The following is a 12,581-nucleotide window of genomic DNA, read 5'->3' as shown; positions in this document are numbered from 1 at the left end:
CACCCATATCCAATGCTTGAGCCTGTGTCAAAGTCTCGTAACACAAGAAGTAACATTAAAAAATAGTCATCAAGCTATTAATAGACCACCACATGAAACTGCACATTAGTTTGCTCCCGCATGGCCCATACAGGCTCTAGAGTATCAATTTCTCATGTAGTGAGATGATCCAACTTCCCCTAACCCATAACCCACACAAACAATTACAGCCCACGAAGAATACTTCTTTCCATTCAACTTCTCGGTGGTAATCAACATGGATTCTAAAAGACTAGAGGTCATAGTCAGAGGCATTGGGGATGTAGAAGATGACGATTCTAACATTTGAGAGCTTTCTTAAATTTGAGTTGTTCACTGGGATTCTAGGGCTTTAGAGTATTGTTGTTGTGGGCAGAGAAACAATTTGGTGTGATTAACTACTGTGGATGCTTGTAGAACAAGTCAAACTACACAAAAAATGTAAGACTTTGCAGGGATGTGTGCAGAGAATGCAAGACTGCGCACAAAGGATGTCAAATAGGAGCAACATTTGCAGGTGTCATAGGCAAATAGATATATGCTCATCATTATAGACAGACGGACTAGACAATTATAGATTGCACATGTCACCAATTTAATCCGCAAGAGCTTGTGGGCGGGCAGGACACTCATGAAGAAAGCACAAGATGCATGAAAAGAGAAGAATACAATGCACATGAGAAAAGGGAGAAGAGAAGAACGTCCATGAAGGGAGTTCATATAGATGGAGATATTGAGAAGATGATCCGAAGTAAAGTTATGTGAGAAAGAATGGCGGCTCTAATATGACATTACTTTGGGGAAATCATTCCTTGATGAATAACCCTAGGTACCCCCCAGTACCATATATAGATGTTATTGATATCACATAATATCACAAGTATACCTGTATCAGATACATATTTGCACATAGGTCCAACACTTCTAACCAGCATTTTATAAGTCAAATGGCAGTTTGATAAACCCTATGAATGATTGAAAGTTGCTTCAATAACAAACAATTGATATGCCATCAATGATTTATTACCAGAAGGAGAGAACCGCAACACATTGACAGCTGTACAGTGGTACGAAAGACTGTTCTGATATAAAACAGTTGGAAGTTGCTTTTCTGATTCACCCGATTTCAGAAGCCACAGCTGTAGTCATTAGTATTTCAATAAATTGCAAAACAAATATTAGAATAGCATTCAAAATACAAGAGTTTCAATTCATAAATATTAAACACTACAGACAAAAAAAATCACAGAAAGGTACAAAGCTTATCATGTTGTGGATACTGTAGGTGTGTCAGTTTCTTTGGTAATTCACTTTGAAAGAGATGTACTCAAGGTGATACAAGTAGTACTTCTTGAAGATAAAAACTCATCATAAGGCACTTAAGATATTTTTAAAAACCACAAGGCAAACCACGTGTTCAACAAATCTAGCCTTAGGGTCTCGCATCAACCACTAACAGTGGGGGATAACAAACAGAAACATTAGTTATTACCAAGCAATAACTGACCAACAGCGTTTGTATCCAAGTGCACACCCCAAAGCTGCAAGCTTTCAGGCTCAGATGTGGAGAAATAGCTTAAGAAGTGAAAGAAAATGGATGGTGGTAGTCTTCTTGTGTGTTCCCCAGCTGAAACCACAAAGAAGGTAGCAGTATCTCATTTTGTTGAAAAATTGCTGACATACAATTACCAAAGCTAGGAGCAAAACAATTTTGCATGAGAAATGGTACAGTATCATCAAAAAAGCAGGAAGAGATTCCAATTTTGATCAATTTCACAGGAAAAAGACAAGGAATTATAAACTACTTGACTGTGAATTAACCAGAACTAACGCTTTTGTCCTTAAATTAAACAAAGGACAGGAATACGTCAAAAACCGCATTTTAGAGCATGAAGCTACTGTGACAGGGGGATGCCGAGAATTATTGAATCCTCCTCGGAAATGCACAAAGTAGCAGCTTTAGCACATCCAGATGGAGGATCGACGGAAAGTGTAGAAGATCAGGACCTTGATATCGTGGTCGGCGCCGCCAGTGGCGAGTACCCCAGTGCGGGGGTGGAAATCTAGGGTCAGAACCGGCTGAGTGTCATGCCAGTTGACCTGTACCGTCCCTCCACGCATCCTTGTCTATAACTGCGTCGGGCAGCTTCTTCCTTCCGATCCTTCGTATTAGGGTTTGAAAATGTGGTACAGTCCTGAATAGAGCAACCCTTTAAATGTTATCTTTTAAAAATAGATAATTTTTTTTTTTGTAAAAATCGGAAGGACCATCATTTACAAAATAGTTGGATGGGCGTTTAATTTTTCAACTATAGTCAAATAGACACCTCATTTAATATAAATTATTTATAATACTCTTATTTTATGTTGATTCAAAAATTTTATATTTTTGAACCATATTTAAATTTCGCATTTTATGTAGAAGCGGTAGCTTCTGCACAATATGTAATAATTGGTTGCTAGCTTTTACAATAAGATTATTATTTCATTTTGATTTTGCATATTAGAGAGTGATAATTTATTTCAAACAATATTTCAATGAGCAAAACAAACGAAGGAAACTCTATGACATTCACTATATTTCCAATGAACATAATTTAATCATGATCGATTGTATAAAAACTAGCAGGTAGCTATTATAAAGCGTAGCAGCTAATTATTAACTTTTACAATAAGATCATTATATCATTTTGATTTTGCTTATTGGAGAATGATAATCTAGTTAAAATAATATTTCAATTAGAAAAATAAACAAATGAGACTCCACAACATCCACCTAGGTTCTACAATAATGTCAATAACTTATGTCAATTTTACTTATTGGAGCGTGATAATTTAATTAAAATAATATTTCAATCAGTAAAACAAATAAATGGGACTCCATGACACCCCCACTACATTTCAAATAAATATTATTTGATCACGACCGACCATGTAGAAGCTAACAGGTAGCTGTTACAACGTATTAGCAACTGATTGCTAGTTTCTACAACATGATCATTATATCATTTTCATTTTACTTATTGGAGAGTGATAACCTAGTTAAAACGATATTTCAATAAGGAAAATAAATGAACGGGGCTCTATAACACCCATTATATTTCAAATAAATATGATCTAATCATAATCGGTCTTGGAAGCTAGTGAGTAGCTGCTACAATATATAGCAGGTGATTGTTAGCTTCTACAACAGTGTGTCACGCCCCGAGAAGGCCGTCCGAAAAATTTCGACAGCATCTCCCCAGTAACTATGATAATTCCCTAAATACATGCACAAATACACGGCCACAGGCGGCCGGAAATAGGACTACATGTCCAATAGACACACACAAATGCAAACAAATATAGAATAAGGCCACACGACCACACAACAGTTAACACATGCATACTACTCAACATAATCAAATTCTACGAAACAGAAACATCGTAAATCCAACAAAACGAATAACTACAACGTAAATCCGACATGACTACTGTAATATGATAAATCCAACCAAGACTACAATTCAAACCAAAAATACATGTTCTCAGAGTGCGAAACATAACTGAAAGAAAACAACTATACTACTACCAACAACCTCCTGATGTGAGACAGCAGCAGTCGACCGAAACTCCAAGCTCCAAGTAACCTATCTGCTACCTGGGGAGAAAACAAAATAATCCCCAGGGTCTGGGTAGTGAGCATTGAATGCTCAGTGGATACAGGAATATCGAAGTGCATGAAAAGATAAACAGGAGAGTAAACACTAATCAACAGATATGAATATCAACAGATAACAGAGGTCATGGTAATCAAGCATGGTATCTCAACGAGAACAATAAGGAAAGAATAGCACTACACAACAGATATGGATATCAGTTACATGTGAGCATGTAATTAATGGAAGTCGAGCATGGTATATCAACTGAATGGTAAAGAAGAAGAATATATGACAACAGGTATATATATATAATCATGTATGTAATGTCATACAAATGCAACAGTCATAGCAAACAAGTGCAACAGTCGAAATCAGATGCATAAATTAAACTATGCAATAATCCTACCAACAATGCATGTAAAACACACAGCAACCATCGCAAACAAATGCAAGTCTCTGTCCGCACTCTGCATTCCCCAGTCACCCTCCCAGAGCACAGTGAACTGAGGGGTCAGACAAGACATACTGCACAGACTCCAACACACAAACCACCGTAATCTGGTGGGGAGTGGCAGTGTAACAGGAGGGCTATATAGCCAGTCCTGGTTGCACCCAACAATAGTGCAAGTTAGGCTCTTTCCACTGATCACACCACTACACGGTGCAGGGCCAGAGCCAACAAGAACAGCCAACAATGCTGTCCGCAACATCTACAACTATCATGAATGCATGATGATCATTCCAACATGTAGTAGCTACAGATAATTAGCATGCTTATCAGGAATAATGAGAGGTCAACATGGATCAACGACACAACGGTAATACAGGTCTACAGTAGATAAATCCATTGAAGGTTATACAACATGAATCAGGTAATGAATCATACATGTGTCAACAGGATAAATGATATAGTTACAAAAGTATCAATATGGAATCAACCGATCATCACAAGGTCAACAGTAGGTTTCAAGCATGGATATCAAGGGTATTATCTAAAGAACTACGTCAAATAACAGGAAGACAACAGAAGAGATAAAATAGTAACAAGATGAACATGCACTATGAAAAGACGTCCTATGCTAACCAAACACAGGAGTACCCACCTGAATCAGATGATAGTGAAACCAGAACCCCCAACGTAAGCTCCGAGTATACTAGAACCAATCAACTCAAGGTCCTGAAATTAAATAACAAAACAATACTTACTAAACTGATACTGTATTAAATATACAGTAATTAAATTCCCCGATTTAATCTAAATAACCCCTTAGTTTACACCCGGATTCAACACCTCCAACATAAATTGAAATCCTAAATCCATTAATTTTAACCGACTTTAAATGCACAATAACCTCTAATAAGTTTCAACATTAAACCTAGCCTTTAAAATCTGATTCAATCAATCCCTACCTAGCTTTAATTATATTCAACCTAACCTAATCAACATACTTTAACAAAATCCAATTTAATTAATTAATAACTGAGTAATTGATTATTCATCTAATTAAATTAATCTCCTTATTAATTAGGCATAAATCTTGATCTAATTAACCCGACTTAATCAATTATCTTATTCACAACCTAACCAAACCAATTAACACAATTAAACCCATCCCCTAATCAAACACAAGCTAATCTGTTTTACAATTTTAACGGAACCTGAATTATCCTAAAAATAAAACCATTATTAGCTAGGATTAGTCCTAAAGTTCAATCTAACCATCAGCATTAAACCAGAACCGAACCAATCTAATGGTTCTACCCACTTTCAACAACACGCAACCATCCCACCAACCCAACACGGAAAGTCCATCTCAAGGTTCAGTACCTAGCCCCCAACAGAGATCCCACAGAACCAAATTCGTAAATTCTTAATTACTGGAGTAGAACAAGCTAAAGGAATTAACAAATCCCAACAGCAAATCAAAATACTTACCAAAGAAAACCCTAATCAACTTGTCCTTAGGCTTGCCGACGAAGGAGGCGGCGTCTCTGAGCTGCGCGTGCGGTGGCGGCTGGGCTTGTGGCAGAAGGGGTGACCACGGCAACGGGCGGTGACAGGGCAGCAACCAAAGAAGGGAAGAAGGCAGTGGTCGGCGATTGAACACGAACAGAGGGCTTCTCCTCCACGCGACGCAGTGAGGTCTCGGTCTGGGTGGCGAGGGCGGCGGCGAAGGATGCTGGTTTACAGGGGCGACGGCGAAGGAGGGCACAGCGGCGTCGGCTTCGACTGGTGAGGGAGGCGGCGATAGCGAGGAGGAAGAGAAGAGAAGAGGGGCAAGGTAGAGGCGCGGCGTCGGGCAGAGAACGACGTCGTACGGAGGAAATAAAAAGGAATTGCGAGTTTTTGTTTTAAAGAGGAATAAGTAGTAACCTAAACTGGTTAAATCTAAATCAGCGCCGTTTAAACTAGGTTTATTGGGCTAAACCAACTTTAAAACCTAGGGTTTATTATACGACTGAACCGGTTACTATAGCAAACCGGGTTCAATTTTGGTTCGCTTGGTTTACTAACCAAACGACCTCCGATTTGACTCAAACCAGTTTCGTTGGATTTGTCTTCACGAGACGAATCTTTTCATCTCTTTTGTTTTATTTATTCCTTATTATTATTATTATTATTATTAAATTACAAATAACCCCTTTTTGGTTTCGGTATTTTACACAGTGTCTTTAACTTATGTTGATTTTACTTATTGAAGAGTGATAACTTGGTTAAAATAACATTTTAACTAGCAAAATAAAAAGGACTCCATGACACTCACTGCATTTCAAATAAACATTATCTAATCATAATAGACCATGTAGAAACTAGGAGGTAGTTACTATAGAAACTAGGAGGTAGTTACTACAATGTGTAGCAGTGAACTATGATGCAAATCCTTAAACTTGATTCAGAACTTAAACCTAGTTCAGAAACACAGAATTTTTGAACCAAACATAAAGTTAGGGTATCTTGAGCAGTTCACATTAAATAAGGTGTCCATTTGACTTTAATTGAAAAGAGACCACCATTTAATTATTTTATAATTTTAGAAATAAATAATATCATTTAATCAAATCAGATTGATTATTGAATATTGATCTCTTAAAGTAATCATCTCATCCTTTTCATTCTTTTCTTTGATTCCCTATGAGTTATGCCCCAAGTTTCTATCAATTTGGCATTGGAAAAAGGTTCAACTTCACCATCATCATCATCCTATAACACCCTGTATTAGAATCTTCAATAGCTCGAATCTAAATCCCCTCAACATGAGTAAAGTTCATTGTAACCATCATCACTACGTAATTATAAGCATCAGATTCTTCAACACCTCAAAATCACATCCCCTAACAAGGTTACAATTTTTTAATTTTTTTTCCTTTGCTTCCATTATTTATTCAATATATATATATATATATATACATGCAATTGTGAGTGTCATGCTGCATTCATGCTAATATATATATATACACACACACACACCACCCTCTATCCATAACAAATTCATTTTCTTAAAATCCTAAAGCAAGTATCATTTATACAACTCTTTTATCCTTAACACATTCATTCTCTTCATTCCCTTGAAAAAAAAAACTCACCATCTTTTATCCCTAAGACATTCATTATCTTCGTTCTCTAAACCTCACTGTTCCGGCTAGATACCAGGGACGGTCAAGCTACTAGTCAAAGATTATGCTACTTAGACCGCGAGAAACCTTGCTGATCGAGGGAACCTGGGAAAGAAAGACACTAAACCAAGGGGGTTAGCTGGCCGCCGAAGATTTCGACGGGGCCACTCCGATGCTCAAGTCAGTACTAGAACAAAGAGGATGAAGAAGCAGTAAAAGCTTGAAGATGCAGAAGATTCCAGAGAGCTTTCTCATACCTGCAGGGAAGCCTTTATACTCACTGAGGTAGATGACTGTGAGGCGAGGCATTTGAGGAGACAGACTCTGTACATTCCTGACAAGTGCACAGACATGCCAGCATCTAGGGGACAGAACCTACGGGCCTAGTAACTGGCGGGTGACTTGAGTGTGCGAATCATCCTTGTCCTTTAGCGGGGAATAGCAACCTGAGCAGGTATAAGCCTAACAGCTTAATAACCGTCCTCCTTTTATGGTGAGGCTCGCATGTATGCGTGTCTTGTAGCGGAGCGTCATGCTGCTGCCTTCAAATAAGGAAAGTATGAGGACACTAGTGAGATGGCGTGGCGGAGTGGTGCAGCGAGCTCTGATCTATCGAGGTAGGGCCAAGCAAGGTAAGCCAATGTAGAGGACCAGTCGAGCCCGCCTTTGCGAGGCTAAAATAACCGGGTGCTGGGATATCCAAGCAGCAGGGAGGCTGAGATGGTCAAATGACATAAAGGTCGGTGTGGCTGAGCAGCAGGGAGGCTGAGATGGCCAAGCAGCAGGGAGGCCGAGATGGCCAAATGACATTGAGAGTAGCAGGGAGGCCGAGATGGCCAAGCAGCAAGGAGGCCGAGATGGCCAAGCAGCAGGGAGGCCGAGATGGCCAAGCAACAGGGAGGCCGAGATGGCCAAATGACATGGAGGCCGGATGACCGAGCAGCAGGGAGCCCAAGATGGCCAAGCAACAAGGAGGCCAAGATGACCCAGTGACATGGAGGCCGGTGTGGCTGAGCAGTAGGGAGGCCGAGATGGCCAAATGACATGGAGGCCGGGATGGCCGAGCAGCAAGGAGGCCGAGATGGCCAAGATGGCCAAGCAGCAGGGAGGCCGAGATGGCCCAGTGACATGGAGGCCGGTGTGGCCGAGCAGTAAGGAGGCCGGTGTGGCCGAGCAGTAGGGAGGGAGGCCAAGATGGCCAAATGACATGGAGGCAGGGATGGCCGGGCAACAGGGAGGCTGGGCTATCCAAGCCACATGAAATCTGAGACAGGATCAGTCATATAGGGTCTAGCCATTGACCCTTGACTACTGACTATTGACCCTTGACTTGCCAGGTCGGATGGCTTATTGACTATCTTATTGCCACGTCAGGCCCTAAAAGACCCTCCGTATCACAAGCCTCCCACTCAAGTCTAGTCGAAGGAGGCACAGTCCGACTGACTAGACAGGGCAGCTCCACGACAATCCTAACTCCCGCCGAGATGGCCGACCATAGGCATCCAGTAGTCGTAACCACTGTGAGCATTCACTCATAACTAAATGAGTCTTTGAGTAGAGACAAGTATGATATTTCGTCCAGCGCTCATGAGACTCTGCATACATCTCTGATACCGAATGTGACCAGCGGCTTAACGCGAGTCATTACTGTTGGTGCAATCTTGCCCCAAGTGATTTGAATTTTAATGTTTGGCTAAAATGAGTTTAAGTTAGGCAATGTTGGTGATCTAACTTGTGTGGTTTGAGTCCACAAGAAAGTCTATGAATGGTGTCTTGACATTTGGTGAAGTACCGGAGGCGCGACCTCTTGGCAAAGGATGAAGTCCCAGAGGCGAGGCCTATTGGCAAAGGATGAAGTCCCGGAGGCGCGACCTCTTGGCAAAGGAAGATTTAGCACGACGAAGCTGAGATAAACATCCCAAGCTAATGCAAGGAAGGGCACGAGGCTTGTGGAAGGCATTTGAAGGCATGCGTCTAGGCTAAGGGCTGAAGAAGAAGTTGGAAAAGGAGTTTCAGCTTGATTAGTCGACTAGCACTGTTGATGTAGTCGACTGATGGTTGATCAAAAGCACACATAGCGGTTTTAGATGGATCAGTGGACTGGCACTGTTCACCAGTCGACTAGTGATCAAACAGAAAAATCATTGAGTCCATCAGTCGACTGATGCCAGTCGACTGATAGACTACCGTTGGGGTGACAACTGGCTAATTAAACGCAGATTAAAGAGCCGTTGAAGCCCATCAGTTGACTGACCTTTGGAGCAGTCGACTGATGTACGAAAATACATAAAAATAGAAGTCGACGCTGAAGAAACATATAGTTCATTTCTTATCTTTCTGGAAAAACTCTGACTCTATAAAAACTTTCTTCTTCTTCCTCAAACTTCACTTACATCTTTTGAAAGGAAGAGACTGATTTTGTGAGGGTTTCTCCACCTTCGAAGCGTGCTTTGAAAAGGAGAATTTTTATAGTGAAAAGGTCATCTGAGTGTGTGGATCCTTGAACTAGTTACCTCGTTGAGGTGAATACTAAGTAAACAAACCAGGTTAACGATTGTGCTTCTTTCTGTGTTTTATTTTCGCTTCTACTAACAACTTTGCAGAAAACTCAAAGAATCGTTATTCACCCCCTCTAGCGAACGCACCGATCCCAACAATTACGTGCCTTACCGTCTGTACCTAATAAACACTGATAACGCTATACCTAGAGACATAGCATAGTATGATGGTAGACTCTTGGTTTTCGTGCCCAATAGTCATGGGTGACACAGATCCATGTACGACGGATGGCAATAGGGTACATGATCAGGCGGTGATCAAGTCATCTACGGGATTATATATGTCGAAAGAATTTCAAGTATCCAACCACTCTCCGCAGTCACTTTGCGCACTATCATATTCTGGTTCAGACACTCCTGAATAGTCATGTTTAACAACGCGATGGAGAGGTATCTAAGGTAGCTTCAGGAAGTGAGGGAGGAAGCGGAGCAGGCCACAGGGTATTATGCATTGTTGGCCGCCATATCTTATGGCCAGGTGGTGAGTGAAGGTGCCTGGAATTTTGTCCTGTTCAATTTCTGCCAGATAAAAATTTTACAGGGATGGAACTTTTCCAAGCAACTTACATCTTCGATCAAACATATGCTTGATTGATCAAGCAAGTTTTTGACCAATTGAAACACACCTTGATCGAAGCATAAGATCGTTGGAACTCTTGTGTTGGTATTCAGGATCCATACAAAGAAATCAACTACACAGCAGAATAAAATAGTTGTACCTTTCCTTTGTAGATTATATAAAAGATATTCGTTACCTGAAGACCTCTTGATCTTCTGTTGTATTCCTCTCCTCTTCTTGGACGTCGTGTGGGTAATGATCTACCAAGAGAATCCACCCAATCTTCTTCCTTCTTGCTTCCAAGCCGCCTATCACCAAGGAGAACAAAGGCTAGAGATGCCTTTCTCTCTTCCTCTCTTCTTCTCCTTTTCACTTTGCTTGGGCGCCGACCTTAAGGAGATGAGAAGAAGGAAAGGGCGCCGGCCCTAGCAAGCTTTTGAAGAGAGTTTAGGGAGAGGTAAAACAAGAGGGGGCGCTGGCCCTAATCAAGGGAGAATGAAGATGTTGCCGTCGGCCCTCATCAAGGAAATAAGAGGATTAGTTGTCCTTGAGCTGCCTCCTCTCCTCTCCTTTTATAGGCTTGCTATCTTAGGAAGTTTAAGAAAAAATTAACAGAATTAATATAATTTTGTTGGATAATAAAATTAACAGAATTTTATTGGATAATAAAATTAACAGAATTTTATTGGATAATAAAATTAACAGTTGGATAACAAAATTAACATAATTCTGTTTGATAACAGAATTAACAGAATTTTATTGGAATAACAAAATTAATATAATTCTGTTGAATAACATAATTAACAGAATTTTGTTGGATAACAAAATTAACATAATTCTATTGAGGATTAACCAAATTCTATTAAGATTAACAGAATTCTGTTGGGGTGGATATGAGGCTTTATCCAGAGGCTACAATAGGGACCTAGAGGAGGAATTAGTTTATGCCTTTTGATGGGCTTGGGCTTCTAGTGTGTTGGTGCAAGAAGCACTAGATTTTTCCTAAGGTTTCGATGTTTGACAATACACCTAAGTCTTGTTAGTTTGACCAAGGGTTGATCCATACAGGACTTGATGTTTGGATGTATGGAAGTAAGTAAAGTCTAGGTAGAGGACTAGTGAGAAGTCCAAGTCTGTTAGACTAGGCAATGGAAGTCCTGATCTGGACGATCGGGCAAGAAAAGTCCAGGTAAATGAAGCTAGGCAAGGGAAAATCCTAGTTGTAGGTTAGGCAAATGGAAGTCCTGGTTTGGAGGATCAGGCAGAAGTCTTGGCAGAGTCGAAGCACCAAGTGAAGTCTGGGCTGGACTGGAGGACCGAGTCGCAGCAAAAGTCTGGACTGGTTTGGAGAACCATGTCGCAGCAGAAGTCTGGACTGATCTGGAGGATCGAGTCACAACAGAAGTCTGGGCTGGTTAAAGAGGACCAAGCCACAACACAAATCCTGGGGGCTAAGGACAGAGCCGAGCAAAAGTCCAACAAGTCAGGAGGACTTGGTTGGCAAAGGTAAATTCTCCTGAGTGGAGTGAGTAAGGGCGCATTCCCGGAGTGGAATGGTAGGCGTCAGACTAACCCAGGATTTCGGTAGAAATCTGAAGTTAGACCCATAAAATAAGGGTAGGTTGTGTTGCTTTGTTTGCATACTTGTCTTACAGGAACTATAATGCAAGGGCAACATATGAGGAGTCCAACTTCAACAGGTCATAACTTTTAACTCGGGACTCAAAACGAGACACGGTCGGATGTGTTTCGAAGCTCTCTCAAAGGACTTTCAAACCTAAGAAAAAAGTTACTTGAGTTGACTCAAGATGGAGTCAACTCGAGCAGGATTGGAATCGACTCGAGAGGCAGAAATCTGATCCAGCCCGTGGAGAAAGAGGATATTGGAGTCTACTCAGATCTCATTGGAGTCGACTCAAGTGCCCTATAAAAGAAGGTGAACGTGCATAGATGGGAAAAATAAATTCATAAGTTCTCCTCTTCAACTAGTGGTGCTTTTGAACGCAAATGGGGTCAGACGCTTGCAACAGGAGAAGATCCAGGTGGAGTGCGAGGCGCTCAGGATTTCCAGAGTGGCGTCAAGTGTTTGTCTTAATTTTATTACTGTCATGTTTATCTTTATTGTTATTTATTTATATTTGGACTATAAGACGAGTTTCTGTTGGGATCGATGCGTTCGCTAGAGGGGGG

General features: G+C 40.8%; 1 long non-coding RNA gene across 2 annotated transcripts; it reads right to left on the bottom strand.

Annotated features, from left to right (window-relative positions):
• Positions 1–1,088: 1,088 nt before the first annotated feature.
• Positions 1,089–2,112, bottom strand: LOC141817692 (uncharacterized). 2 transcript variants are annotated; one of them, XR_012600853.1, is made up of 3 exons: positions 2,026–2,112; positions 1,511–1,645; positions 1,089–1,157 (listed from the first exon to the last, which is right to left on the bottom strand). It is a non-coding gene; the product is annotated as an uncharacterized LOC141817692 (long non-coding RNA). The 2 variants fall into 2 exon arrangements; XR_012600852.1 differs by having other exon boundaries at positions 1,918–2,101.
• Between the last annotated feature and the right edge of the window lie 10,469 nt (positions 2,113–12,581).

This window comes from Curcuma longa, unplaced genomic scaffold (assembly GCF_044706935.1).
Source record: "Curcuma longa cultivar G26 ecotype Majalengka, Jawa Barat unplaced genomic scaffold, ITB_CL_G26_1.1 contig_21578, whole genome shotgun sequence".
Taxonomy (NCBI): domain Eukaryota; kingdom Viridiplantae; phylum Streptophyta; class Magnoliopsida; order Zingiberales; family Zingiberaceae; genus Curcuma; species Curcuma longa.
Note: the sequence above shows the minus strand (reverse complement) of the source record. Positions and strands in the feature narration are given on the sequence as shown.